The 26,410-nt window shown below is 36.4% G+C and overlaps 1 protein-coding gene across 4 annotated transcripts in view; it reads left to right on the plus strand.

Annotated features, from left to right (window-relative positions):
- Positions 1 to 26,410, plus strand: part of dy (transmembrane protein dusky) — a 128,890-nt gene that overhangs the window by 38,699 nt on the left and 63,781 nt on the right. The window contains exon 1 of one of the 4 annotated variants that reach the window (XM_022081608.2): positions 6,783 to 7,081. The exons of the other annotated variants lie outside the window; for them this stretch is intronic. The gene's annotated coding sequence lies outside the window, so the exon portion shown is untranslated. Of the gene's footprint in view, positions 1 to 6,782; positions 7,082 to 26,410 lie in introns of those variants that run through there. 4 annotated transcript variants of the gene reach the window in all.

Genomic DNA, 26,410 nt, shown 5'->3' on the forward strand with positions numbered 1-26,410 from the left:
TCTTTTGTTTAATCCGTGAATTCAACTGAACAGAAATATTTTCACTGTTTCTGTTATTTTATTACGACATCCACAGTTTAAAGGATGCCCTCAATTTGCAGATTGAAGGATGAGATAAAAGTGCATATGGCCACAGTGTAATTATAGGATTCCACCATAGAGGCTGGGAAGTCTAAATGCCGCAGATAAACATTTACATTGTGATAACATCTGCATTACATGTCGCAGTATGAAACATAATAATGTGTGTCTGTGTGTTTGTCTAACACATTTATTCCTTAAATAGTAAGGAGCCAAAATAATGGTCCTTTGGAGGCTTTTTTACAGACCGAGACGTGGGTAAATTGGGAAAAACGTACAGATCTAGTAATTTTTGTTTATTGTACTAAAAGTAGGACGTACGATCAGATCTGGATATTTTATTTTTATGAAAAAAAATGTACAATACAGGACAAAGTGGAATAAAGTTGTGTAAAGAATAGATTAATCTCGCATTACATCACTAGTTTTAAAATATAACCCCGGCGGAAAAAGATATGTAGGACCCCCGGGGGTACGCGAAGACATCTTAGGGGGTACGTGAAATTTAAAAAATATATTATTTTATGATAAACACTGAATAATCAGTAATGTAATTTATTTAATTTATTTTAGATATAGATTATATACTATGTATAACTTGAATTATATACACCAACAACTTTGGGGGTACAAAGTTGAAGAGAAATTATATCTGGGGGTACGCGAAGACATCTTAGGGGGTACGTGAAATTTAAAAAAAATATATATATATTATTTTATGATAACACTGAATAATCAGTAATGTAATTTATTTAATTTATTTTAGATATAGATTATATACTATGTATAACTTGAATTATACACCAACAACTTTGGGGGGTACAAAGTTGAAGATAAATTATTGCTGGGGGTACGCGAACAAAAAAGGTTGAATACCACTGGTCTAAACTATGTACTGGAGAAGCAAAGAAAACTTAAAGAAAATTGTTTCTGTGTTTAAAAACAATGTCATTGTATACGCGGAGTGGAATCCCACACAATTTCAACCTCAATATGGTAAGCTTACTCAAGTGAAAATAATTTGCAATTGGGTGTACTCAAAGCAGGTCTGTATCTTGTTGCTAACAGTTAACACTACATCTGCCGGAAATCAAAACCTATTGCCTAGATCCACTCATTAAAAGTCAGATACGAAATTTATCCTTTGATCGTTCATTGGTCGAAATATTTGATTCTAATCCTGATTTGTGTTGTTTGCGTCACTGAAAAACTCTTCGATGAGGCGAGTTAAGATTTAGTCGGATCGACTGGAATGTCGCAAAGACTAGATGGGTTGGGCGAAGTTTTAAACTTGAACTTATGTATGTCGTGTTGGCGACAATGATCAAACTGCTGGGTTGGGTTACAGTGTTCGTTCTTCAAGATCGTAATGAGTACTCATTAGGACTATTTAACATAATTCTAACGGACAAAAGAAGTGGTATTTCACGAGGTTTGTAGGAAGACAAATTATACCAGCGAATGCCAGGAAGATAAGCACGTTATTGTAATATTTTCTAGTAACATACTTCCTTGACGTATACTAAAAAAAAATAAAAATAAAAAATGTTACCAACGTGTTATTTGCCCCTCGAGGTACAAGTATGATGAGAGTGGATACCACCCATGGGTTTAGTCTAACGTATTTGATGTTTAAGTGTTCTTATATTTTTATTCATGCTTTATATATCATATGGAATTCGGATTCTACATAAACCTGGTAAGCAAGGTGAAAAGTTTGCCTCATAACGGATCACACAGAGATTTTTAAAGACGTTCTTCTCTGTCGGCAACTGCTCCGTGCTGCAATATTTACATCGTGTTCAGCCAGGGGTGTAGTAATACTTTGACAAGAAAGTTCCGGGCGGGGGGGAGGGGTTATGGCACCCAGTTTCAGGTTGAAAGAAATTGACATGGATCATAATATGACTCCCTTATCATTCTTATGTAAAGATAAATTTTACAATTTTATATACACAGTTTAACGATAAATATCTGACAAAATTCAGATACTCAACCCTTTGTAGCTGAAGTACGTCTGAATAATATTTATTAACTTAATCCTTACCGCAAAGGAAACAACATTTTACCGTTAAAATGATCTATTGGTTATTGATGTTTAAGGAAATAATCGCTGTTTATACATAGTTAATTATTATTAAAGCACGTAGTACGTATGGTTAGCACTGATTTAAAGGGTTGAGGAATTAAACTTTGTATTTATTTATAATACGTCAGAATTTATATAAATTGGTTTGAATTTCTATTAATTTGTAGCAATTATGAGAGAATGATACACAATGTCGGCTTTTATTTTAAATATGATTTCCTAATGTAAGTATGTACTGTTTAAACGTGTAAAGATTCCATTACACGTAAACAAATACATAATTAAATATAAAATATTATTTTATTTGTAATCATGTATGGTAGTGAAAGTTTGATTATGTTAGTGTTAGGACAGGCAGAATTTACAGGGTTAATCAAAGTGTGTTATGCGTTTAATGTACATCAGCATTGCTAAACTGGCTGCCCGCGGGTCACATGTGGGCCGAGACAACTTGTAACCAGACCGCGGAATTATATGTTAATTTGTTATTATGTGCTACAAGCTAAATTATTTTCTGAACTTAGAAGGATTTCAAGAAAATTAATATTAATTCTTACCTCGTCATAGTTTATAAAGCTCTTGACTTCAAAACCTGTTAGAAATTGTTTCAGATATAAGTTATTGTTGGAGCAAATTTAAAATAACATGTATTTGTGCACATTTCAATTAGTTGAGGGGTGAGTGGAGGTATAGCTCCTCTCTTCCTTGACCTCGGCACTAGATGGGGGTGAGTGGTCAGCATCACGCCCCGGCCGGCTTTACCCCCGGGAAAGGACCCCGGTACCCATTGTAGAGGAGGCTGGGTGGGCCCCAGAGGCTAGAGGAGAAATCCTCTGCCCCCTTCGGGGATCGAACCCCGATGGTCCAGCTAGTCACTATACTGACTGAGCTATCCCGGCTCATAACAATACATTCATCAGTTAATACTACAATAAATTTTAATTGTTAAAAGTAACAAAAATCGGCCATTAGTTTTAAAAAATAGTTCCAGAAGATCAGTTGTACCACCCTGATGTTCGCCATAGTTTCAAAGTCAGGCCCAAAGCTAGACGTGTCCTTTTTTTTCCTCGGGACAGTGACGTCATCAACAAAGGTAATATTTCGACTACTCACATTTTCCAATTTTTAATGACACTTAACGTATGAGCTTTTCCAGACTGGTTAGATTTTTTTACACCTTATCGATGTTTTTGTGTTATGTGTTATTCTCATTGTGATTTGCCTTTCATTTATATTTTATTACATTTTGTCAGCAAAAGATGTCAATTACAGGAAAGCACTGGAAACAGTGTTTGTGCTTTCCTGTAAATGGCTTGTCTGCTGTTTTCAAGCCATTAAATAAATTAATTTAATTATTATAGACGATAAAAGCTAATTTTAATGTTAATGAGTTATCGGGATTGTAGAATCTTATTGTAGGCATTTGCTTAGAGTCTGAAGGGTCAGATTAAACACGTTCAGTCATCTTCGTGTTGTGTTCGGCGTCACGCTTAATTTTTTATAATTCATTTTTGCACTTGACAAAATACAATTCAATAGTCTCTGTTCTGTTTGTATTTTCCCAATACCTATAATAAAGCAACAGATGAGAAAAAGGTATGGAGTTCAGTACTTCAGTAGTTCAATAAACTTTTAATATATTTTTAATAAAGTATGTCACGAATATATTTTGTTCCCAATTCGGAATGGATGTCCTTCAAAAAATTGTGCAGCTGTCTTTGTAATTTGGGTTATATTGGCCCTACCATAATGATTTATTCAGTGATAAGCAAACTTTATATGGTTCTGTATTGAAGTTCGTATGGAATTAAAAAATTAATGTATAATCCAATATTTACTTATGCGTTTATATAACGATATTGTCTGTGTGTCACATTTGTGTTAAATAGTAGGATAATTAGCGAATAATGAACTCAAAATTATGTTGAAGGAAGCAATCGTTAACTAATTTAAGAGATTATCATGGAATTTGTCTATAGGAATTGAGATGAACCACGAAATACTTCAGTGAGCACAGCAGATTTCTACTACTCAGTAGTGACGTTTTGTATGCAGTCTTGTGTGAGGTTAATGCCACGCTGGAACACAAAAGTTTCAAAATATATTTACAGCAGGGGCGGAGCTTCTATGTTAATGGTGTTAACTGTGTTAACCCGCTCCCCGCGATCGTAAGCCTGAACTAGCTGGCTAACAACGCTCTCTGGAGATGGTTAAATATGTATTTTATTTGGTCTGTTATGTTGAGTAAGAAGGGGCGGTTTTATATTTTGTTTTTCAAAGTGTTAGCAAGGCTGACACGGTTAACATGTACACTCTGCTTTGATCCACACATATTTTCTTACTTAACATTTTATTTAATTTTAAATGATAACATTAATTCCAGGTATAGATGAAAATTGGCCTTGAGTGAGAAATGAGCCAGCAGAGCGCTGATTATGGACCCCCAGAGCCAGAGTTTTCTTTTTTTGATAGGGGCGTTGGGAATTTCATATCTTTGACATCGTGTCAGCACAAGACTCAGTTCGTTTGTGGTGACAAAGGTACCCGAAGCTAAAAGCTATTTACTCACTTTTGTCTGATACCAAAGTTAAATACGCGTGAGACTTAACATTCTAATTGGTGTTGTGCTAACATTAGGCAGTTTTTATCTTATTCCGTTTTTTATGGAAAAAGTTAGGCGTCCATAACGAACGATCTGTTTTCCAGTATAAAAGTTGTTCAGTGTGTAACCTATTATTATCCCCTTAAATATTCACCACTTTATAGGGTATTTACTTCTATGTACCCGAGACAAACCTCGCCCCTGAGGTACATAGTCCAGCAACTATTTCCGAAAAACATTTTGTTTTTAATACGTGTTACATATATTATATAGTTTTACTGTTAGAGATGACTATATATTTCACACCATCGTCTTTCGAATGACGTATGAAGATCCTAAAATAGCAGTTTTACGAAGTTCCCTGATGTCGTGTTCGCCCGGAATGTTGGCCAAATCTTTTCTGAGTGACTTGGAGACAGTTCCAGTTGCTCCTATAAATATTGGGATTACTTTTGCTTGAACGTTCCACATTCGCTGTATTTCAATGAGAAGGTCCTTGTATTTCAAGATCTTCTCTGCTTGTCAGTCGGTTTTGCTATGTCAATTAGGAGACAAGTTCCATTTTTGTTTCGGGTTATAATATCTGCTTTGTTATTAGGAATGGTTCTCTCTGTTCTGACTTGTTGGTCCCACAAAATAGTTATTTGGTTAACCTGACTTGTCTCCACTGCCTTCGGGATGTGTTCATACCAAATATTTCTTTTCTAGCTTCACCCCAACTTTCCTGCGTATGTTAAGATGTGACTGAGTACACACACGATCATGTCGTCGTATATATTGCTCTTTCGACAGCACTGGGCATCCAGACATAACGTGATCTGTCGTCTCATCAAATTGCTTACATAATCTGCATTTGCTGTCTGTATCTTTTTTTAATATTTTTGTTGCATAATATTTTGTGTTCAGTACCTGGTCTTGTGCTACTATAATCTGGCTTTCAGTTTCCCCTTTCAGATCTCCTCTTATTAGCCACAGAAATGTATCTTCTTTCCTTATAAGTTGTTTGTCCAAACTTCGGAGATACTGCCCATTTTTTCTTTATACTTCCTAGAATTATTATTATTATTATTATTATTATTATTATTATTATCCCATCTATTCACCACTTCCATGTACCCAAGACAAACAGCAGCAGATATTTCCGGGATAGAAATTATTTTTAACACGTGCTACGTGTATTATATAATTTTATTATTAGAGATAACTACATATTATTATAATTATTAGGCATAATAATTTTATTAGTGGTAAAATTTATCTCGTAAATTTAATTTTGACCTCCATTATAAAATGTTATTAAATTCCTTTCCATTACGTAACAGCTTGGGTGCCCTGAGGTGTATGACGTATATGGGTCAGGCTGTTTACCACGGACCTGTTTTGCTTGTCTGATTCTTTAGCACGGCGAGTTTCAGAACGTAATGGTCGCTATGACCCATATAAATAACTACGATGAGACTATAAAACTTTTTCCTTAAAAACTTTCAATATTTTTATTACTAGGTAAGAAAAATTTTATGGGTGTAATAAAAATCATTCAACGTGTTTGAGGTAAAGGACAAATTATTCCTGGTGATTTTAAAGACGAGACAGTAAAACATTTTGTTGTACCTGCCGTCTTCTGCACACAGGTATATATTGAGAATGGAGTGGATTATAAATTGGGGTGTTGCGTATAAAATCACCTGTTACAGCTTTCCCAAAACATAATAGGACGAGGCCTGAAATTTCTTTGTTAAATACGGTTTGAAATTGACATATAAAATACGCTTTCACTTAAAGAGGACTGGGAAATCAATGAAAAGAATTTTACCTACTTTCAAATTGCATATACGCAGGTGGATGTTGTGTAATATCACGATTCTTTTTAGAGGAATATTATGTTTGAACGCGTACGGTCGCTTGAATAACTGTACCTCTCTCATTCTGTGTCTGGGTCAGAAGGAGGTCGGTAAAATGCTGCTCGAGAGCGCGGCACATGGGAGGGGAGGAGATAAGAGGGGGGGGGGGTATGAGGGATGGGACGTCCATTTGTGGAATATACATCTCGGAAGGAAATATTGCTAGTAGCAATATCAAGACTGAACAAGACAGGTGTATTCCTTAAGAAAACTGTCGTTGAACTCTATCTCAGTGGACAGACTGAAATCGTAGCTTCGTTCACGTAGATACCTTACCGGCTAATGTAAAAAAAGGAGGTCTTAGCTCGGGTATTCGAAACTGAAATTTATATACAGGAATATTAGAGGTGCTTTCATAGTGAATCGCTCTCAGCCCACTGAAGGGACTATTTTGTGGGGAAAATTAAGGTATGTAAAGTGTATATATTTAAAAGTGATATGTGTTTATATTATTAATATGTTTTGTCATATGTGATTGTATTGTGTAGTTCGTCGTTATATGTGTACGCGATGGTTTATGATGGACGACTGTGTAGATGTGAGCGACGGAACTTAGAACCAGACATTTTTTTTTATGGGTGTATCGTTTGTAAATGATTTTGGTTTCAGTGCTAGTTATTAGATCTTAACGTAGACCTCAAATAGAGCAGAGATGCTACAAAAACCATTGCAAGAAATCTGTAATTTTCTTGAGAAACTCCAATTTTTTTTTATGAGCCGAGATAGCTTTCGACTCTGATCCAGGAAATTAATTCAGGACGTGGTGATATTCTTTTTAGTGCCTCGTGATATTCGGAAACCACAACGGTTTCGTCATGTTAAATATTTGTATACCCCAATGCTGTAGAATGTACGTGAGATGTAAACTGGTAGCTCACGGTCGTAGTTGCGTGTAACGTCATGTAATACTTCCTACTTAGCTGCTCGTTAGAAGACCGTTTGTTGATTTCCGGTGGTAATAGTGTTTTTGTTACGACGGCCTGACCTGTTTTAGAGCTCACATATCCTCTTATCAGGGTACATACCGTACTGAGGGTTTCCCCATAGGGTTAGATCGGCTGGACTTCGAAGTATGTCGTTCAGTACTGTCAAGGTTGGAAAAGCTTAAAGTGAGATAGCCACTTGGAAGACCTAGACATAGATGGGTGGATAATATTAAAACAGATCTTAAACAAATCGATTGGAACGATATGGATTGGGTTAATCAGGCTGATGGTTGGGACCGGTGGGGGCTTTTGTGAACATGGTAATGAACCTTCGAGTTCAATAAATGGAAGGGAATTTCATACCTTATTGAGCGTATACTATCAGGTTCTCATGAAGGAATGGTACAAGAAGTTGGTGTGGAGTTTATGTACTGATATATACTACACACGATGTCAAATTTTGACGCAGTAGAAATTTTGAAAAATTAATTTAATTTTTTTAATGCTTACACAAATTCTGTCATTCAGAATTTTACGAACAGTGTAGTAGCTTCTTTTAAAACCTCATCTCTCGACAGTATTTTTCCATTAAGATAAAATCGAAAATTAATCAAATATTTCTCTCAAACATTTGGTATACGACATGTATATAATGTTGTTAGGGTTTAATATCTGCAACATTATGAACATTGACAATATTTAAGGAAATAATTTCTGTGTAGTGCGAACAGATTTAGTTTCAATAGACCTAATAGATGTACTGTTTACTTTTATGGATTAGTATCTGTGGCCTGTTCAGTTCAGAACAAAAAGTTTAACCCAGCAACAAATGAACTTCAAAGCCATGAAAACATTTGAAATTTAAGTGTAGGTACTCCAACTTGGAACTCACTTTTCTTGTACTGTTTTAATATAATTCTGGTTTCGTCTGCTTAACCCAGTTGCGACTTTTAATGCAAGTCACGTTCAGCAGGTGAAGCAGTTATCTTGGGGTGGAAGGTTGACATCCAAGGACGTCTATCAAGCTTAAATAGTTTATTATAAGTCACTATAGGATTAACTTTTCTTACAGTAAAATCTGACGCAATGTAGCCACCTGTGTCACGAAAATTAACTTGACCGACGAATCTTATAAGCGATATTAACTATTCTGAAATGTATCAGTTCCAAATGAATTTGTTATGACGTCTGTGAATATACCGTTCGAGTTATTTACAAAATGGGATATCTTAAATATCTTAATATGTACCTTGTACATAGGATTTAATTTTTACATGTAACTGTTGCATATATTTAATTATTTATTTAAGAGATGATATTGTTGCGTCATATTGTGATGATTATAATTGTTTATTTTAACCGTCTAATCACAATAAAATATTTTATTAAATATTAAAATATTATTACTATAATTAACATTTAATATTTAAAATATTAAAATATTAAATTATTATTACTATAATTAACATTTAATATTTAAAATATTAAATTATTATTACTATAATTAACATTTAATATTTAAAATATATTAAAATGATTCTCTTTCATCGAAATGTTCGATTTACAATTAGAGCATCATCTTTTTCACGACATGTTTCGGTTTTCAATGAACCATCTTCAGGTGTATAATCGATATAAATTTAAATGTAATATTCTAAATGCAATCCTTCGTCAGATGTCCATTAAATATCGGAAAGTTATCCTCTTCTAGATCAATTGTACTTTGTTATCACATTCAATGTTGTTTCGTAAATGTATGTTAATTATAGTAATAATATTTTAATATTTAATAAAATATTTTATTGTGATTAGACGGTTAAAATAAACAATTATTTCTTTAAGTTCTCAATTTTAATTTTAAGATTTGCGTTTCGTTTCTGGGGCCCAGTTAGTTTCCAGGTTAAACTCAGCGTAAAATCACAATAGGACAGACTATCTTAATGTTATCATTACCGCAGGCCTATGTTACATCATCATTAATCCTAACCGTCCTTAACATATTCAGTCATCTGGTTTCTAGTTTAAACATTTAGCTACAATCTCATCCTTCCTATTTAAAGAGTGAGTTATGAATAATAGCGGTGGAAATTATAAAAAGTCTTCCGTGACTAATTAACATGACTCGTGAAGGACTGGGAAGTTTTTATATGCACTTTTAGATTCAAGTACACGTTACATAATTGTATTTTACATAACGGCGGTCAGAACTTGACAGATGCATATAAGAAATGGCAATACGTACTGTACTCATTAATGTAAGGTTATCTAATAAGTCTGCCACATTTGAATTCTAATATTAGATTCAAATTTATTTTTCTAAAAGTTAGAATCTGAGAGTAACAGCCGATTCTGTAGCAGCCATATTTCTTAGTCCAGTGATAATTAAAAATAAACCTTTCCTGGACATTGTGTTTGATGTATTTAACCCATTAAAGTCCAGTGGTAATTATGTGTACCACTTATTGAAACAATAAATAAATCTGTGTGTTGTACCATGGGTTTCGTATGATTCTCAGTGCATCGTTAAACAGCATTAAGCACTTGATTTTTGTAGTGTAGTGTTTTAGTTCAGATACGGACTGAACTTTTAAAACATAATTTAGGAGACATACACTTAAAATTTTTATTATATTTTAAAATTAATAAAAAAGTTTTAATTAAATCTTTAGGCCATCTGCATATGATAAATATGAGATTTTAATATTATTTCTTTTGGTTGTATATGATAATTATGTAAATCCATTTCAGAATGAAATCAGGTTTATGAATTTTTTCAAGGCGACAGACATTATACCAAACCTACCGGGGTGTTAAACCGGATAGGTACTTGAAGATTTATCTATTATCGAGCAGATTTCTCGAGTGATTCTCGTTTTCCGTCTGTGTTATTTCATTCTTGTATCAAAAACACAATCACTGCTACATAAACCCAAAACGACAATTATAATTCTTCAATCAGGAAAATATTATTAAGTGGCCAAATCACGAACTTCGTGCTTCAAACTTCACTCCTTAGAAATGACTTGTCTGAGATTTCACCCATCCAAAAGCTGTTTAATTAAAACATTGCCTTCACAGCATACAGGATATTTCCGTAAGCTGTCAAGTTTCTTTCTACAGAGACTTTTGATATGACGTCCATGACTGGCCCAAGCTGCTTACACTCGGCAATGAATATATTATGTCATGTGAAATGACTGATGACTTAGTTTAGGGTGTTGTATTAATCTCTTGTCTTCTCAAGACACGCGGATTACGTTATTAAAAACTTCATATCGTTTATAAAATGTATGCGTGAATACACATATAGAGTGTCCCATAAGTTTAGGGCCACAGGAGAACTCTGTTATATGACAAAATAGGAAACATATAAAGAAGGGAATTTTGTTGTAAATCATACGTTTCAGATTTCAACTGTAGATTATTTTTACCTATCCTTAATTCGTGTTTCATGTAATATCTGAGTCTCCTTCACTACAGTTCCCCATTTCGCTGACTACGCCGTCGTAACTTTTTACTGTTGATGATGTAAAGAATACAAGAGTTTATCCTAAGTAAAACATTTCAACATTTTATTTGTAAACACGTGATTTTCAACAACTTTTCCATCAATACGTGTTTTCACATGTTTCGAAATAACAGATGTTTCTTATGGCTTATGGCTTATGGGACACGCTGTATATTACGTACGACATACAACTACACTTGTAACTGTTTAGTTGGGAATATTACCCTACTTAATAGGACATAAAGATTGTGTTAGGATGGGGCTGTTTTAAAGGAGCTACGAACCTCATTAGAAAATATGCATATTTGGTAAATATTAATTAAACTTATATGTAAACTATTCATTCCAGTTGTGTATAGGCCAAATTGTGGGTATAACAGAGGTCATAATAATATAATTTGTAATACTGATAACTATTTTTCATTGTACAGAGTGACATAATTCTTTTAAAAAAAATCACGTTGTCATCAAAAATACATCGGACGGCCGAGTGTTGAGAACCTATTTTTATTATTTTTGTTACAAAACATTTCCAGACACGTCTTGTATTTTCGCAAAGGCGGAAGGGGTTCGTAGAGTGTATCGGTTAAAGTTCGCGGAATAAGACAGAGAAATTTTGAAACATTTATGGCCAGAGAGAGACTTGAATGCGGGATTTAATGTCCAGCCGGTGTATGGGTTCGGTTGTTTGTTATGAAGTAGGCCACTGCTGGACAGTGTTAGTGTAACGGTTCCACATTATATCATCTGAAAGTTATTCAGAGTGTAGGTAATTGTAAACCCATGGGCATTCATTTTACGTCCTAATAAATATTTGTGGTTTGATTATAGCGTGTATTCAGCACGTGACGTTTTTGCAGTGTGTAGTTGTAGTTTCAGGATAGATCCATTACATTAAATGTATTCTGACTGTGCAAGGGGGAAAAACAACAACAACAGAGCCCTGTAGCCTATAAATACGATTAAATGGTTTTAAAAAATTGTTTTCACATGCTTTTAACTCATTAAGTAATAAATATTGTTTGTTAGAGAGTATTTTGTAGTGAGAATTTTGTAACAGTAATATTTGTACATGTCAGACATTTACCATTCCTTATCCTGCATTCGAAAAATGATGTTTTGAGTAATAACATTGAAGGCTGAACATCGATAAGTAAGTGATAATTGTTTGAACTCTATCGTATGGCAATTTTTAGTACATATATCCTTAAATTTTTTAAACGACAGTAAATTATCTTGTATAATTATTAATTTGTAAGATGATAAAGTTGCGTCATATTGTGATAAATATATATTTGTTTAAATCTTGTCAGTCTAGTCACGATAAAATTCCTATTAAATATTAAAATATTACTATAATTAAATATTAAAATATTACTATAATTAACATTTAAATATTTAAAATATATTAAAATGATGTTCTCTATCGAAATGTTCGATTTACATTAGAACATCACTTTTCACACGACATGTTTCAGTTCCAAATGAACTATCTTCAGGTGTATAAATTATATAAACTTAAATATAATTTCTTAAATGCAACTTTTAGTCAGATGTTTATCAGATTTCAAATGATGTTTTCTTCCAGATTTTATTGTATTTTTAATATCGTATTCAAAGTTGTTCTGTATATGTACGTCGTGCTTAATATGATTTTGTGTGGGTGGACGTTTTGTTGTTGTTTTTGTATCATCCTGTAAAGTAAATAATATAAAGACTAAATTAATATTAATAAATTATAAATAGAAAATAAAATAATATATTTGATAATTTAATTTTGAAACATAATTTGTAATTAAGGATAGTCACTATATCCAGATGTCAGACCGGCTCTGGGGCCCACCCAGCCTCCTATACAATGGGTACCGGGGTCCTTTCCCGGGGGTAAAGCCGGCCGGGGCGTGATGCTGACCACTCACCCCCATCTAGTGCCGGGGTCAAGGAAGAGAGGAGCTATACCTCCACTCACCCCAAACGCCTACATGGCGTATAGTGGGACAAACTTTACTTTTTACTATATCCAGATGAGAGCACATGAGGTTGTCAGTTACGTGTTTATTACCCTCAGTTACTCATTAGAAGCTGAAAAAGTGACAAATAATTAGATTTTTCATATAAAATACAAAATGTATATTACGACTCAGACTTGAGAATTTGTTAACAAACTTAAACTGTACGTCTAACGTTTCTACATCCCATCTTTGACTCTAAAGTTACTATACACTGTTCACGATGTGTAAGAACAGCCATCAGCACTAACCTGAGACAGGTATAATGGCTTTATGTTGGCCGACAGACGAGCAACTTCCTTTGAATGCAGTTTCATGCCATGTACTTTACCTCTCGGTGTATGTAATCTCATTGAGATCATTGGACTCAGTTTAAAGTGCGTCTGTAAACACTTGTCACTTTGCTGCCCTGTTCCTCATTTATACTTATTTCCGTTCCATGCCATAGAATGTTCGTTCCGTTTAAAACTCAACCCTAACTATAACACATGGATAATGGATGTGAAAGGCCCCGGGTTCGATCCCCGGCATCTCCATATTTAGATCCACGGTGGTCTAGCGGTTAGAACGCTGGCCTTGTAATCCTGGGGTCTCGGGTTCGATTCCCGGCGGTGCCCGAATTTATAACTTGTGTTGGGCAAGGCAGTGGTCTAGGCAACACGGAGTTTTCCTCCGTGGCATCCCAACAATTACTCCATTCACACACAGAAGAAGGCAATGGCAAACCACTTCTGGATCATCTGCCAAGAACGTATATGAACAGGTCCCAGTCCGAGAAAAGGATGGAAGGATCCTGTTCATATGGACCTGTCGTCAGACAGAACACCAAAAACATGTAGTTCAGATGTAATTTCTGACCTTGTCTTCAGTCTACCGTCCAATGTACGCGGTGTGAAATTTAAAACGTAACCCCCCCTCCCAAAAAAAACAATCACGTGCTACGATTCAAAAATTAAATCATACGCAGGTCCAACCCCGTGTAACAGACTCTCCCAACCTCACCCGTAAACTATTGAGTCAAGGTCACCTTAGTTGCTAGGCCGCTGCGTAGAAGCTGGGCAGATCCGATCATGGTGTATTCACGAGCAGAATGTGTGTTCAATATCGATCATTGCCTCGTATCGAATTCGTTTGTGTCTGTTCGTGAAACATTTAGCAATGCGTATTATGACAAGAAAGCACCGGATAAGATTACAATACGCCGACTGAAAACACGATGTCGGGACACAGAAAATGTTTTGTCTGTGACAAGTGCTTGATTTCAATCGATGCATCGACTACAACAACGGAATACGATTCAAGAATTCGATATTTCCACTAGTTGCGTCGTTTTATGCGTGAAGTTTTTTATTTTTAGTGTTCTGTGTGACGACAGGTCCATATGAACAGGAGCCTTCCATCCTTTTCTCGGACTGGGACCTGTTCATATACGTTTTTGGCAGATGATCCAGAAGTGGTTTGCCATTGCCTTCTTCTGTGTGTGAATGGAGTAATTGTTGGGATGCCACGGAGGAAAACTCCGTGTTGCCTAGACCACGGCCTTGCCCAAGACAAGTTATACATTCGGGCACCGCCGGGAATCGAACCCGAGACCCCCCAGGATTACAAGGCCAGCGTTCTAACCGCTAGACCACCTCATCTTATTATTATTTAGTGTTCTGTCTGACGACAGGTCCATATGAACAGGATCCTTCCATCCTTTTCTCGGACTGGGACCTGTTCATATACGTTCTTGGCAGATGATCCAGAAGTGGTTTGCCATTGCCTTCTTCTGTGTGTGAATGGAGTAATTGTTGGGATGCCACGGAGGAAAACTCCGTGTTGCCTAGACCACGGCCTTGCCCAACACAAGTTATACATTCGGGCACCGCCGGGAATCGAACCCGAGACCCCCCAGGATTACAAGGCCAGCGTTAAAATATTTGTCTAACTGCGTTGTTCAGAATACCATCTGCATGTGACTCTGAGTAAGTTCAGAACCGATTCAGATATTAAAATATATTTTGCATCATGTTACTGAACGGTAGCGTTGTTAACAAAAATGTGGTTTGGTTATGTTCGCGTGTTCTGATCAAGCCAGGACGTGAGCTACAGCCGACCTTGACCGCGCTGAGGAAATTCACCTAGCCAGACACATGCAGGAGAATGCAACAGCAGTACAGACGCCTAACACCAAAAAAAAAAAGAATCCAGAACGGTGTAGGTCAGTGTTTCCTAATCTGTGAACCGTGGCTCGCAATGGCATCAACTCTTTGTAGGTCACTTGGAATTCTTTGTACGGCTCTTGAAGTCTGTGCATCGGCTTTAGGCCTGCATGAGCATCGTTCGTTGCTCGGAATAAACAGCATTTGTTACCTTTAACTGCCGTCGACTGGGTTTGTAACGGTGATGCGGTGTTTTCTTGGAAGTAGTAGCTGAATTTTTTTAATATTATTGAGAGAAACTTTGAATCATTATCGACGTTGGATGTTCTGCAAAGCAGCGCAAATTTCAACAGTGGTACCGAGAAAGAAATCACGGGAACATACTGTCTCCATCTTCAGCTTGAAATGTTTGACGTCTACCTACAAGACCACGAAACATCGAAAATATTAATTGTGCACAGATATCTTTAAATTTATTTTGTTAACTTCCTTAAGTTTTTCGTTTCCAAAATTTCTAAAATGTGAGGCAGAAAAGGAAGGGGTAGAAGGGGAAAGTAGAGAGGGGAGTTTCTGTTGGTTAACGAAATGAGGAGGGGTAAAGCCATCTCGTAATTCATGCCTTAAAACTAAGAGTTCGGCGAATATGTGTTTTATCAATAGTTTAATACGATCTTTGCTTAAAATACAGGTTGCCTCAACGTTAATAGACGGAAATCCAATATTTTGTATGCACTTATTTTTAATAACGATTTGCCGAAAGGAAAAACTATTCTGAATTTTTAATCCCGTTCAGTGTAATCGCTGAACCCGGTGGTGATTTCTTTCTTTTTCTAGAACTAAAAAATTTTATCATCCACTCGTATCAGCAACTTCATTGACTGAGTTTTCCCAAGTCACTCGAAATTATAATACGATTATGAAAATTTTCTCATTCGGCCAGTACTAACTAACCAGATGGCTTACAGAACTCAAAGGTTCATCACCGAATTAACCAAAGCCCTCCACCGGACCCTGTCCTGGGCCAACAAAATCCAGTCTCCTTCAACTCCTATCTCACATAGATCCCACCTGAGATTATCCGCCTATCTACGTCTAGGTCTCCCCAGAGGTCTCTTCCCCTCAGGCTTCCCAAATAGTAGACCCAACCAACCAGATGGCTTACGGAACCCGAAGGTTCATCACCGAATTAACCAAAGCCCTCCACCGGACCCTGTCCTGGGCCAACAAAATCCAGTCTCCTTCAACTCCTATCTCCCATAGATCCCACCTGAGATTATCCTCCCATCTACGTCTAGGTCTCCCCAGAGGTCTCTTCCCCTCAGGCTTCCCAAATAGTAGACCCAACCAACCAGATGGCTTAGTGAACCCGAAGGTTCATCACCGAATTAACCAAAGCTCACCACCGGACCCTGTCCTGGGCCAACAAAATCCAGTCTCCTTCGACTCCTATCTCCCACAGATCCCGCCTGAGATTATCCTCCCATCTACGTCTAGGTCTCTCCAAAGGTCTCTTCCCCTCAGGCTTCCCAAATAGTGGACCCAACCAACTAGATGGCTTATGAAACCCGAATGTTCATCACCGAATTAACCAAAGCCCTCCACCGGACCCTGTCCTGGGCCAACAAAATCCAGTCTCCTTCAACTCCTATCTCCCATAGATCCCGCCTGACATTATCCTCCCATCTACGTTTAGGTCTCCCCAGTGGTCTCTTTCCCTCAGGCTTCCCAACCAATACCCGGTGCACACCTCTTGTCCCATCCATGCGCGCTACATGCCCAGCCCATCTCATTCTTCTCGACTTAATCACCCTGACGATACTGGGGGAGGAGTACAGATTTTTAAGCTCGTCAATCGTCGACCAGTCTAAATCTAGGAGATAGAACGTTTGAAATGATCGACCGAACGAAGGCGGGTGACAGAGAGAGGTATATGTTTATAAATGGAGTCTGCATGACGGTTGAAATAACCAAGTCTTTGTAATCAGACTGGCTCACGGGGTCACGTGACAGATGCGTCCAGAAACTCGGTCTGTCACTTTAGCGATGTAATAATCGCGTCTTTTGAAGTCGACATGAAGGTGTGTAATATTAGCATCAAGACGGATGTAATAATGTTGCTGTATCAGGTAGATGACATGTGGTCGACAAACCTGCTTACATTGTCAATTCAAAACCGTGACTTTTCATAGACGTGATGGTATGGCATAACATTGAGTTCAAGGCCACATTTATCCTGTATAATCTCACGTAACATCTACCTACGGATGTGTTTTAATTTACAAAACCAAGAGTTGCAGTAGCACTGTATAGTCTGGTAGGAATTTACGGACGTTTCAGAGGTCCTTGCGGCCGCCATCATCAAGACGATGAAACCTGATGTTGTAGGCAGCAAGAACCTCTTACACGTTGGCAAACGTCTATCGATAGCCACGGTGGTCTAGCGGTTAGAACGCTGGGGTCTCGGGTTCGATTCCCGGCGGTGCCCGAATTTATAACTTGTGTTGGGCAAGGCCGTGGTCTAGGCAACACGGAGTTTTCCTCCGGGGCATCCCAACAATTACTCCATTCACACACAGAAGAAGGCAATGGCAAACCACTTCTGGATCATCTGCCAAGAACGTATATGAACAGGTCCCAGTCCGAGAAAAGGATGGAAGGATCCTGTTCATATGGACCTGTCGTCAGACAGAACACTAAATAATAATAATAATAATCAGGATACTTCCACTGTATAAGTGTATCGATTGAAGCTACCAAACCGATGTCAGCAGACATTCCATTGCTAAGTCAAAATTCGAACTGGTATAAGCTGTTTGTAGATAGAAGGCAAATATGTGTCCTGGCACGCGATCCACACTGACTAAAACTGGGACCAGGGCCAACTTCCGCCATTCTTAGCCAGATAATACCGTATACCGTATGATGATACCGTGGCATTGGCCGCGTTATGTAGAACGTAGGTGCTCATACGTGTTCACTGCGGACCTCGGGTGGCTGAAGATGGCAGATACATTTAAGGGGGTTGATGTTTCAAACACTGGCATAGCGAGCTGTGATTTACCTTTTAATTTATATGGTTGTGGAACTCAGCTTATCACTCTGAGGAAGGAACACGTTTTGAGGGTGTTTGAGGACAAAGTCCTGAGGAATGTGGGGGGAAAACCAAAGAGGAGGACGTGTTATCTTCAAAGTGCTTTAACGTACTTATGATTTTTTTTCCACAAACTCTGTTCACTGTCTTTTTATTTGAACAAATGTGGCCATTAGGTTAAATTCTCCTGCCTCTGTATCATTACATTTAGGATCTCCTACCAATGTCCAGAAATAATGATAATATTAAAATGTTCATAATTTTGTTAGAAGTTAAACTGATTATTAATGTTTTAGACACAGCCTGTGCGATGTATTTACTTTGCGTTGTATGTGTTTTGGAATTATATTGGGTATGGTGTGTCTGTCTGTCTGCGTTATTAGGGGTTACATATAAAATTTCATTCTGAAATAATAATTTATTCGAAACTTACATGTCATTTACGAAACAAATAATTGATAGTACTAAAAGATATATGTAGACGTGATACTTGAAATTCTTACGGCGGTGAAGATACCGATGTTAATCTTCTGAGTTGAAATATCTTGTGGACACTAGTGTTTCAGAGGAACATACTGCGTTTATTTTCAGACTTGAAGATGGGAGCAGTATATTTCTCCGAAACGTTAGTATGTACCAACAACACGACGCAACGACCCGTAAGACTAACATCGATATCTTCAGGCAATTTATAGACGATTCTGCGATGTGGAAATTCGTGTAAAATCAACTGCACAAATGTTATTTAATATACGTGAATATCTTGTACTGGTAACATGTAGGGATATTTTGTTATCAACTACGTTATTTAGGGCGATTCAGAGCTGCTCGTAAATAGATTTTAGAAGGTGGTATATTTTTTTGTGTGTGTGAAAGCCATTCTGGTATTTTCTTTACCCAAAATTCATTAAAAGCCAATGTAATGCAGGTCCACCAAGTTCCTTCTCTGGCTTATGTTGCACTGGTTACAACTTCTTAGTGTCATTTAAAAATTTATCTTCGTAGATTGGTTTGTTCATGGTTTTGGTCGTTCTGAACATAGTGAGAATCTATTTGGTGGTAAAAATATGCCTGAAATGTCTGTATTAAAAATACACTGTGTACGAATAACGATCCATTTTATATTTCTAGCGTGGCGAATACATTTTTTTTTTCTAAATGTAATTCACCTAAAATAATCTGTGACTCCAATTACACGACTGCGTTTGCTCCATTCAGAACTTACACAATTTATTAATAAATACAGTGAATGATTTTGTATAAATCAGTCAATATCAGCAGACGTCTATCGCCTGTTATATTCTGATGTCTTATAAATTGTGTGTCTTTGTGTTAAGAACAGTGGTTAATATATGCACCACGTGTTTTAAAATTCAGTAACTCTGCAGTTTACCCACAGAGTGTATTTATGGGTTTCATATGATTATCAGAATAAAGATATATTATTGCTTTAAACAGCATTAAACATTTATCTTTGGAAATGCGTTATATTCTCTTTGAGGTATAAACTGAAGTTTTAAATATTTTTTTTAGATTACGTTGATGCTTCAAAAGATTGAGAACAATTCATTTAAAGTTTTTATTTTTACGAGAAAAGTTAATATAATTTTTCTACCTTTAATTGGCTATATTTTTGTAATTTTAATTTAAATAGGTAATTCTTGAATTTCGCGAAGTTGTTGTTGTTATTTGATTTATACTTCGTGTATTTCACTAGTTGATACGGGCCGGATCTTTTGAGAAACGTTGAAAATGTATTCTGTAAAAATATAAATAAAATAGTCGACTTGAATACCTAAATACGTTTTATAAACAAAGTTTTCAAGAACATTGGAGACGGAATGACATGAAATAACCCGATTTTGAGAGGTTTATAAATCTCGTTTCAAATACCACATAAATAGGAGGGGTCAATTTATACCACATGTTTCAGTGATCCATTCTGAATACACTTATCATAGATTATATTTTTGTTAAATTTTAAGAACCACAAATCTTTTCCTTGAATAATACTAATATTATTAATTCAATTAAATTCTTAATTTTAATATGCTAACTCAACAGCAAGCAATCACAGACTCAGCACAAAAATAATTCAAAACACGAACAAAAACAAGCATGAATAAATGGCTGCTGTACTGTGCACCTCAGGGGCAAGGTTTGTCTCGGGTACATTGAAGTGGTGAATAGATGGGATAATTAAATTAAATTAAATTAATTTATTAGAGTGCTTGGCAACAGCCAAGCACTAAAAATAACAATACAAAAACAAGCAATAAAATAAATATATAAATGTACAATATAATAATATATCAATTCATTAATTTGTTACAAAATAATCAACAAGCAAATGAGCTGAATAATATGTCTAAATATAATAATTAAATTAAAAACAGTTAAATATAAATAATACATACAAAATGAAATTTTAATTACAAAATAATCTTACATTCTTCGATGTTTCAGCGGAGATACAATGCATATGTAGACATTTGGCTGTGCTGTGTTGAGGACGTTCTTAGCAAAACACGTATGACTACCAGCGTAATTGCGCGCGTATTTTGCAGTATTACGGTGCCCTGACCTTAGCCCAGTTCCATTCGCATTCACTAGTCCTGTTTGCTCTTTTTATAAGTTGGGCTACTGGTTCCGTGCATATCCCAGATAAATTACATCCGAATATTGGCTATGACCCGGTTAATGTTCGCGTGTTAAATTTTTGTTTTTGCACAAATGTCAGAAATCAACACCAGGAGTAATGCGTGTTGTCACGAAGAATCTCGGGTATGGCACGCAATGGATAATCGCAGGAAGTAATCACGCAATCGGCGAGAGATTCAACTGAAATGCGGTTTGAACTTCAAGGATTATTATGATTTAAAATAAAGGATTTTCTCATTACAGTGACCGCGTGGATCTTGACATTGAGTCTGTGGTTTCAATGACATTCGATGTTCGTCCGTGTTACCTTCCGGAAAGAGTCGAACGGATTCTGAATTTCGGAACAGACCGAACTCAAAATCCGTAAAATATTAGGAAGAAACAGTGGATTTAAAAAGAAGTGTCAACAGTTTCATCTGTCATTTACTAGCCTTCAAGTTCATTAAGGATAAGTATGGTTAGACACGCTCAGTGTACAGGCGAATTACCGTTCTACCTCACTCGTTTTTACATCGATTAAATCAGTAACAAAACAAAATGTCTGTCTTTTTATCGCGAGCATCCACGGTAACGGACATAAATATATTTTTATTTCGCCGAATACGGCAGCAGTTTGGTTTTGATGGCAATTAAGTGGACCTACAGATGCATTGCCTAGAGGCTGTACTCGTGGACAGCGTTACCGTACACTGTCCGATAGGAATAATTTTAAATTGAATTAATCTAAAATATATTATATTAAAATTTGTTTGTAATCGCTAGATTTGAAGTTCACGCGAAGTTCGAAATTTGAGGTTCGGTTTTTTTTTTTTTTTTTTTTTTTTTTGGCTTTTGATAAATGTTGTGTTCTAGATGAAATCATTATTGGGAATGTTTTTATTTGGTACGTTAAGACACAAGTTATCTATAAACTCGTAGACAGTTTGTATCTCTGATATCATTAAATGGCAATTCCGTCGAAAGTAGATGTTGATTGGCTATACATTAAGTGTTTTCGTGTGTTTATCTTCAGGCAGCTTTTCAGATAGTATCTTAAATGGGTCACGGCCGCTTCCTTCCTCACATTTCCCAAATTATCGTCCCCGTTTCGTCTCCGTGTTTAACTCTTTTATAAAGTATAAAGTTTAAAAAGTGTTCTTAAATCAGAAAGAAATATAGAACGAGTCTGTGTAAGTGTAGACGATAAAGATGTGCATCGCTGCATTTTCTGTTAATCTTAAAAGCCATTAGTCACACAGACGTCGGTCAACCACGGACTAGAATGTTTATTCCGCTGATATTAATGTCAACCACGGAATCGATTGTTTAGTCACTCGAATTTTGATGTCAATCACGGAATCGATTGTTTTTAGTCACTCGAATTTTGATGTCAACCACGGAATCGATTGTTTAGTCACTCGAATTTTGATGTCAATCACGGAATCGATTGTTTTTAGTCACTCGAATTTTGATGTCAAGCACGGAATCGATTGTTTAGTCACTCGAATTTTGATGGCAAGCGTGGAATCGATTGTTTAGTCACTCGAATTTCGATGTCAAGCACGGAATCGATTGTTTTTAATCACTCGAATTTTGATGGCAAGCGTGGAATCGGTTGTTTAGTCACTCGAAATTCTATGTCAAGCACGGAATCGATTGTTTAGTCACTCGGATTTCGATGGCAAGCGTGGTATCGATTGTTTAGTCACTCGAATTTTGATGTCAAGCACGGAGTCGATTGTTTAGCCACTCGAATTTTGATGTCAAGCACGGAATCGATTGTTTTAATCACTCGAATTTTGGTGTCAACCACGGAATCGATCGTTTAGTCACTCGAATTTTGATGTCAAGCACGGAATCGATTGCTTTTACTCACTCGAATTTTGGTGTCAAGCATGGTATCGATTGTTTAGTCCCTGTGATTTTAGTGTCAAGCTCGAACTGTATTGCTAGGTAACTATTACTCGCTGTTTGACACCTGTCTTTCTTTGATGCGTATATTTAACATAACGAAGTTCTTCACACAATATGACTGTCATACTTACTTGCAAGACCTTACAGCTAGACTCCGTTTTAGTACACAACATTCTGGGTCCTACTTATAATGCACCCACACTGCAGATGGGCAGCGAGCGTCGTAGCCGAGTGGTTAGCACTCCTGCTTATTGTTCGGGAAGTCCCGGAATCATGTCTTGGTCCGGAGAACGGCTGTCCTAATTGAGGTCGCAGCTGCTTTATTCTATACCCTTTCTAATTTATTATTTATTATTCATCCTAACATTAGACGTTATGAAGTCTGAGATACTGACAGTGTCTTTAAATAAAAAGCAAATAAATAAATAAATACAAGTGGAGGCCATAGTGAAATGTGGCCTTGTATTCGCGCACAACTTCAGAATATCTTAACAGGACATTCATGATTTAATCGATTGTATAATCTCGAAATGTGAGAGTTTTATGCGTATTTTGCGAAACGCACACACACAGTGAACGCGTAATTGGGAGTTCGCGTATCCGTCAATTTGCGTGTTTAATTTGAGAATCTATTTAAAAGACTTAGAATAATTTTTGGTATTTGGGTGTACTACAATTTGTGAATATCTCAAATCTTATTTAGATTTAATTTGTTGTTGCTGGTTCCATATAATTGTATATTTTACTTAAAGCTAAAAATAATTTTATCGGTTTTTAAATAAACGACTCATCCCACAAACATTTGGTACTTGACTTAAAATACGATTTAGATATTGTAAATGCTTAATGAAATACAAGAGAAAAAAAGGAATTAACTTAATCTGAGAAGCAACGCCTTCGTTCACGAACCAATAAAATTGTATATGCAGAGAGTAAGTATTAAGGCTTAGTGAAGTATGCAACATCGTAAAGAGACCATACGTTTAGAATCCTCCACAACACGACACTGCTGACATATTTTAAAATATGTTCTTGTTTCAAAATAATAACAAGATATTATTCGTTACTGTAGGATTTAAGTTTGTTGCTGATAAGTTCAAATCTGACTACATCGCCTCATTTTTATCAGATAGATGTAGTGATAATACTTCATAATTTCAGTCAGTATAGTGATTTGCTACAGGTTGGATGACCGGAGTTCGATTCTTGGCAAGGGTAAACCAGGATTTTCTTTTCGCCCCAAATTCCAGATCGGATGTGGGGGTCCATCCAACATCCTTCCCAGTGGATGCCGGTATTGATATTTCTGGGGTAAATCGGCCGGGGTTTCAAGCTGATATCTCACCTCCATCTAGTAGCGAGCTTAAAAATACGAGAAACAATACTTCATCTCCCCCCCGTGGCGTGGTGCTTTGTTAAGCATCAAGATGATGAATGATTTTGAATGTGTTTCTTATGTTATACTTAAGTCCTTAATTCCATTTGCAATTCTGAGAGCATTCGATATTATTGGATGGATTGAAAACATCTGAAGTATGCTAGGATAAATTTTATAAGCATCGTTCTACTTCGGTTGTATTTAACGGTGAGCTCTTTGCCATTAGGATAGACGATGATGGACATTGTGTTGCACCGAGTCATCCTACGTGACCAAAATACAGGGTGATTCAAAAGTCGATGTGCATCTGAAAAAAACAGTACGAATTCGAACTGAGAAGTGGCTCTAAAGTCCCTTTCCACACGCAATACCTGGGTGTAACAAGCGACTTGTGCGTGAGACTCACACAATTCAAGTGCGTCGTCTAAGACCAAAATGTGTTCTTACAGATAATACACACAAACTTTTGAATCACCTTGTGTAATATTCTGAAATCATGAACTGGAACAATCTTTTATCCGCAGTAAACTATTACAACGTGCTCCATTTCCAGTCAGATGAACTATGAAAAACCACATTTCATATCTAAATGCTGAAACGATTTACAATAACGGGTGTTTCGCAATATCGTGTAGAATAATATTAAATATACAAAACAATAATTTTACCTGTTGTTTTGTATGGGTGCGAAACATGGTCTCTCACTCAGAGGGAGGGACACAGATTGCAGGTGTTTGAGAATCGGGTGTTGAGGAGGATATTTGGGCCTAGGAGAGAAGACGATGGGGCGTGGAGAAAATTTCATTATGATGAGCTTAAAAATCTGTACTCCTCCCCCAGTATTGTCAGGGTGATTAAGTCGAGAAGAATGAGATGGACGGGGCATGTAGCGCGCATGGATGGGACAAGAGGTGTGCACCGGGAAGCCTGAGGGGAAGAGACCTCTGGGGAGACCTAGACGTAGATGGGAGGATAATCTCAGGCGGGATCTATGGGAGATAGGAGTTGAAGGAGACTGGATTTTGTTGGCCCAGGACAGGGCTTTGGTTAATTCGGTGATGAACCTTCGGGTTACGTAAGCCATCTGGTTAGTTAGTTATTGCAAGATTTGGCAATTAAAATTACGTTTTAAACGTTCTGTGTGTTACAGCTTAGTTTTATAATTATAATGACCTGTTATTATTTTAGGATTAATGTATATGGTGGTTTAATATGTTAAAATTTGAACAAGCGTTATTCTGACTAAGACTTTGGAAACAAAGACAATTACTTTAACAGTGTAACCGAAAATGTTTAAGAAATTCTGACTTCTGTGCACAGCTCATGGTCAGGTATCGATAAGAGTTAATTATTATGTGATTGCTTGTTATTAGCAGTAGTATGGTTAGCGGTGATGTTTATTTGTACAAAGCGTTGTTAATCATACGAGATGACGAGAATCACTGTTGAATCTCCTCTGCTTACGTTCGTATTTATTTGAATATTTTAATGGTATTTCTTTAAATTTGACTTAATTTCGAAGTTATTCCGAATTTTTAAAGACTTTTTAAAAATCATATTTCAAAATCATCTTTTCACGATGAAAAGGGTCTTAGCGATATTTATCATACACAATTCTGGAGATTTAAGTTTTTAAAAATGTTACTATATATAATCCATAAGACGCAGAGGCAAATTAATTACAATCCTTTACGATTTTCATTATGGGTTATTGGGAAATATTTCAATGAATTGATCTCTTATTAAAGAATTTATCTATAAAGTGCAACTACGTTATTATAAATTCCAGTCAGTTGTGTACTTGAGTGTAAGAATAATTAAGACGTTAAGAATGAGTGGAGATTTATTCCTATCTCCCACCCTACGTTATTACTTATGACGTGGGGTATAAATACATGGATAGCTTGACCTTCACCTTTGACATGTATAGCTTGAGCTGAAAAGTAGTTAGTACTGAGAACTCGAAGCACTGTGTGGGAAATTTACTCACACGAACCGTACGTTCATACAGAATGGCCTGACTTCTAGGTTATCGTCCAGTGGTAGAGGTTTATTTATGATAAAGATTTACGTTCCATAACACGAAAGAATTACTTAATTCTATCATCATTATTAATACCATGTAAT

Source organism: Zootermopsis nevadensis, unplaced genomic scaffold (assembly GCF_977971745.1).
Source record: "Zootermopsis nevadensis isolate Lab colony 2312 unplaced genomic scaffold, Znev_1.0 Znev_ptg000024l, whole genome shotgun sequence".
NCBI lineage: Eukaryota > Metazoa > Arthropoda > Insecta > Blattodea > Termopsidae > Zootermopsis > Zootermopsis nevadensis.